The sequence below is a fragment of the Zonotrichia leucophrys genome, chromosome 5 (genome assembly GCF_028769735.1).
Source record: "Zonotrichia leucophrys gambelii isolate GWCS_2022_RI chromosome 5, RI_Zleu_2.0, whole genome shotgun sequence".
NCBI lineage: Eukaryota > Metazoa > Chordata > Aves > Passeriformes > Passerellidae > Zonotrichia > Zonotrichia leucophrys.
Window position 1 is genome coordinate 59,675,625 of NC_088175.1, and position 6,000 is coordinate 59,681,624.

Genomic DNA, 6,000 nt, shown 5'->3' on the forward strand with positions numbered 1-6,000 from the left:
ATATAATATAATATAATATAATATAATATAATATAATATAATATAATATATATTCACCTTCTGGGACATTGAGTCAATTGTCATCTCTCACTCTACCTGGACACCCACAACTTAATACACATTGTCCTTCGCTTTACTGCAGCCACCTCCTTGTTTTTCTCTCTTCAGCCCATGTTGTTTGTGCTCTTGGGCCTGAGATTTGGATCATTTGCTGTGAATATTACCAATATATTAGTATATATTCATAACAAATATTACCAGTATTACTGGAATATTACCAATATAGCTGTACAGGACGTGCCTGAGTTTGTCTGGCCCATGGTGCTGAACCAAATAGGGGCAACTGTGGTGTTTCACCCCAGAAACACCTTTGGCTAGCTGGATGCTGCAGGTGGAAGCTTGGAGACAATTCCAGATATGCAGGAGCTCAGGTTTCCCTCTGTGGAGAAGCTTTAAGGCGATGGTGAAAAAAAGGAGTTGATTCTGATGGAGGGTTTGGATCCAGAGCTTTATTCTGGCCCACAGGCCTCTGAATGCAGCAACAGCTCCAACAGAACTCCCACCCCAAGGGTTTGCTCACCCTTTTACCCGGGGACAGGGGCAGGGAAGGGGCAGGGAGCCACCCGCCAGGTACAAGGGACAGAGGACACCTGGATGGCCCAATCCCCCCATCCTGTGAATCTGCCAATTACTCCAACCCTTCTGGAATTGCAGGACTGACAGACAGTGCTGGGAGGGGAAAGGACAGGTGACTGACACACCTGGCAGGGAATTATCATGGGAGAACTCAAGGTTCTGAGGTAAACCCTGAAATCACAACGCGACAATTTGTCCTCGGTCCCAACTAGAGCAGGAATTGTTTTGTCTCCCTGCTCTATGCACAGAGCTCACCATCCCCTGATGTCCCCTCAGCCCCACGCACTGAAGCAGCAGAGCACCTGAAAAGCAGAAAAGCTGCACCTGAGGAGCGAGAGCAGCAGGGGCTGGGGCCGGCAGCGTGCAGGGGCTGTTGCGTAAGGAGCCGCATTCCCGAGGATGCTCTTCCCAACTGCAACAGATAAAAATATCCAGGGAGGACGTGGTGCTGTGACTAAAGCACTGCAAAAATAGGAGAGAGTGCGCAAATCCCATTTTAGCTGCTCCCTGCGAGGCTCCTGCCTCTCCTCCAGCCTGGCACAGCCTCGGGGGGCTGTGTCTCACACCCCTGGCATGGGGGATGTGTCCCTTGGGCGTCACCTGTGCCCAGGTGGGTGCTGCTCCTGCTGGCATGCTGCTCTGGGCTCAGCAGGGTGGTGGGAGGAGTGAGGTTAAGATGCGGCTTTGCTCGAGTTCAGGATTTGATTGTAAAAGGTTTTTTAGGAGCTGCTGGGCTTGGGGAGAGCTGGATGGGTCATTTCTGCACGTGCTGTCACAGTCCCCTGGCTCTGGTGAAAACTTTCCTTGTGAAATGTTCTAATAAAATTCCTTTTTTTTAAATGCCTTTCTGTTTGAAATGCCATCTTCCCAGTCTGCTGCTCTCTGATCCAGCCATGAGACAAATTCTGCCATCCCAGCCTGTGGAATCATGGAATGGTTTGGGTTGGAAGAGACCTCAAAACTCATCCAATGCCACCCCTGCCATGGCAGGGCACCTTCCACTGTCCCAGGTTGTTCCAAGCCCTGTCCAACCTGGTCTTGGACACTTCCAGGGATCCAGGGGCAGCCACAGCTTCTATGGGCACCCTGAGGCCTGCCCACCCTCACAGCCAGGAATTCCTTCCCAATATCCCATCCATCCCTGCCCTCTGGCAGTTTAAATCCATTTACACCCCAAAATTCTCCCATTTACACCCCAAAATCCTCCCATTGGATGTGGCAGCACATCCCACACCCCAGATTTCCACAGACCCTCAGCACACACTTGGAGCCGGTTGTTTTATGGCACCAGTGATTAGGAAGATGCTGCCTTGAAGAAAAGAAGGGCTGGGGCTGTCAGAGCAGGAATTCAGGGCTCTCTCCAGCCCCGTGGTGCTCTGGAGAGCCTGGAGCTCCCCAGGGCTTACCCCAACACCAGCTGCTTGGCTCATCACCCCCAAACCAAAAATCCCCAACAAAAAAAACTAAAAAAAAAAAATATCACAAAGTCTCAAATTTTGTGCTCTGTATGTGAGGAAAGAGCTGCAGCCTCCCTCCCTGGAGCAGCCAGGACTCTGTGCTCTGCCAGGGCAGCTGCCCCTGGTGAAGGCTGGTGACACCTCCTCACCCTCCTCATCCACAGTGGGGATTTTCCCCTCTTTCCAGCAATATTCCCAGTGCCTGAGGCTTTCCCAGTTTCTCAGGAACACGGAATGCTGCCAGGGGCTCTGAGCTCTCCCTGGATCCTTCTCCAGGTGAACATTCCCAACTCTCCCAGCCTGGCTGGGAGCAGAGCAGCTCTGGCCCTCTGATGATTTTTGTGGCCTCTCCTGGAGCCCATCAGATGGGAGGAAGAACCCAAACTCCCAAACACCTTCCCACCACCCCCACGTGCTGTGTCACTCCTCACTAACCTGCTCTGCCAGCATTCCCTGCAGCTCCCAGGGCTGTGTGAAGGCAGGGTCCCCCTGGGAGCACTCTGGAACCATTTCCATCCGAATTACACAGAGCAGAGCAGGGAAGGGAGCAGGAGGGATTTTGGCTGTCCTGTCACTGGTGCTGGGCTCCTGTTTAGATTTGGGGGCTGCTGGGTGTCCCAGGATCTGCAGGATGTGGGAGCTCCCCATGATTTCTGCTTTTGCGAGGAGATTTTTGCATTTGGGGCAGAGGCAGCTGCCTGGGAAGAGGGAGCTCTGCTCCATCCTGAGCACAGGGACGTGCTCCTGATGCCTCTCACCCATTTGGGACCAGCACAAACCTGGTCCCAAGCCAGCCCTGAGCCCCTGTGTGACGGTGGTCACAGGGGTCTGAGGATGAGGGAAGAGATGTAGATCTAACTCCATGTTTCAGAAGGCTGATTTATTATTTTATGATATATATTACATTAAAACTATACTAAAAAGAATAAAAGAAAAAGTTCTCATCATTAGGCTAGCTAAGAATAGAAAAGAATGAATCAACAAAGGTTTGTCTTGGACAGAGAGAGAGCCAGCTGACTGTGACTGGCCATTAATTCCAAACAACCACACGAGACCAATCCCAGATGCACGTGTTGCATCCCACAGCAGCAGATATTCAATGTTTACATTTTGTTCCTGAGGCCTCGCAGCTTCTCTGAAGGGAAAAATCCTAAGGGAAGGATTTTTAACGAAAAGATGTCTGTGACACACCTGGAGTTGCATTTCTCTCTTTTTGAGCAAGTAACTCCTCAGGGCCCTCAGCCACCACCACATGGCCGCAAACCCTCCTGCACAGAGGGGTTTGGGGCACAGCTGCTCCCAAGGCTGCAGCAGGGCCTGGAGGAGCCCCAGAGCTGCTGGAAATGCAGTCATGGCAGAGCCCCAGTGGCACTCACACGATGGCTTGGATGCTTCAGCTCCAAAGCAGGGAATTCCAGACAGCTGATTGTGGGCAACAAGAGCAGGGCTGGGGAGGAACCTGCCAGGAGGATGGGAAAGAACTGGGCAGTGACCATTGTAATAAACAGGGCCAGGAGAGCAGCTCCTTTAAAAGGCCTTTATTAAAGACAGCTCTGGGTGGGGAACCCGAGGGGTTGCGCTCACTGCCGCTGCTCCCACAGGACCACGCTGAGGAGGAGGAGGAGGAGTGCAGCTTTGTCTCTCGGCAGAGCTGGGGCTTCCCTCCTCACGAGAGTCCTTAGGAAGGCGATGTTGTTGTTTAGTGTGGTTCTGGTGGGTTAAAGTCAAAGTTTATGCGCTGGTTTGTTGTTTTGAGAGGGTTCATGTAGTTCCCACAGCCTCTCATTTGAATTCAGTCCGGGTGCAAGGCCTCCTGGGAGCAGGGGAGCAGGGAAGTGGTTCCTGAGGGGAAGGGATACAAATCCGGGGTGAGACGGAAAGGGGAACAAATACAGAGTATGACGGGGAGAGATACAAATACAGGGTAAAATAGTAACATCTAACAGCGGCAACTAAAGGCAAGTCCTAGAACTCTAACATTCAATGTTTAACAACAGACCAACACTTCAAATTAAGACCCTATCAACTTCATTAACATCAACTAGCAATTACTACCCTGAAAAAGAGCTCTCATCTCCAGGATTTCATTCCTCACAACCATGATCCCTTTTCTTTTTAAAGAGTTTCCTTGAAGAGAATAAGCTGAGAGGTGACAGCACAGCCCCTGCCAGGTCATGGAACCACAGAACATTCTGAGATATTCTGAGGGAAAATCCTGAGGGACACATCATTGATCAGCTCCTGGCCCTGCATAGACACCTGAAATCCCACCCTGGGCATCCCTGGGAGTGGTGTCCAAACCCTCCTGGAGCTCTGGAAGCCTTGGGAATGTCACCATTCCCCAGGGGACCCTGGGCAGTGCCAGCACCCTCTGGAATAGTGGAAATTTTCTGAAATCCTTTCCTGAAATCCAACCCAAACTTCCCCTGGCCCAGCCATTCCCTCAGGAGTCAGGGAAAGGTCTGTGCTCTGGGGATGCCCCACCTTGCCAGGCAGCTCAGCTCTACAGAAAACGAAATTATTAATCCTTTTGTAGCCCTCAGGAAATATCTGTGCCCCCATCCTTCTGCTGACAACAACAAACCCTGCACACATTGTTAATGGCTTATTAAAATTCACTGGGAGCTGCCACTGCAGGCGGCTGGAATAGAGGCTGTTCAGGATGCTAAGCCAAATAATTTAAGTTATTCATGTCTGTGATAATGTAAACAAACTGTCAGACATCCAGATGCAGGGAGAAATATCCCTGGACAGTAACAGAGACAGGGCTGAGCACACATTCATGTACTAATCTGATTGTGTGAATAAATTAAGTGAAAGTGTTACAAATGTATTCCCTGGGCCCGTGTGCTGCTGGATTAAGATGTAATCATTTGGTATTTTGGGTCACTGGGCAAACAGAGATGTGGCTCAGTGATCAATGGAACCCCAGCTGGGGGGACACAGCCCCTTCTTTACAAACCCATGGGTCAAAGTGTGGGGTGACATCCTGGTGTCTGCTGTGGGGGGCCAGGAGAAGTGTTAGGGAAATGGAGTATGGAAATAGAGTATGGAAAAATAAATGGTTGTGTAGATTTGTCCCTCAGATGCTCCAAGGGCTGGAGCCAGGCTGGGAGAGCTGGGAATGTTCCCCTGGAGAGGAGAAGGCTCCAGGGAGAGCTCAGAGCCCCTGGCAGGGCCTGAAGGGGCTCCAGGAGAGCTGGAGAGGGACTGGGGACAAGGGATGGAGGGACAGGAGCCAGGGAATGGCTCCCAGTGCCAGAGGGCAGGGATGGATGGGAGATTGGGAATTGGGAATTCCTGGCTGGGCTGGAATTGCCAGAGCAGCTGTGGCTGCCCCTGGATCCCTGGCAGTGCCCAAGGCCAGGTTGGACACTGGGGCACCCTGGGACAGTGGGAGGTGTCCCTGCCATGGGATGAGCTTTAAGATCCCTTCCATCCCAAACCAGTGATCCTATGTAGGACTGTTTCCCATGGCAAACACACATCCCAGGTTTCAGGGCAGCAGTTTTGATGTGTGACCTCAGCTGGTGGCTCCACACAGACTCTCCCTCCCAGATCCAGCTGAGGCTGCAAGGCTCCACGTGCCAGAGCCTTCATCCCATCCCAGGGCAGGCTGCTCCAGGGATTCATCCTCTTCCCTTAAAAACGTGCATCTCATTTCTGTGGGAAATGTGTTTGTAGAGGATTATTCTCAGAACCTGACAGAAAGCTCACACAGCCTTGTCCATCTGTATGCAAACTCTGAGATAAGGCTCTGATAAGCCTTAGGAAGGCCGTGGAGTAGAGATGACATTGCTGAGACAGAGACTGAACTAGAAACAAGTTTCAACAAGTTTCAAAAGATGGTTTTGCAAAAAGACCAGATATTTTAGAGAATTAGAACTGTAAAAGATGCATTGTAGCA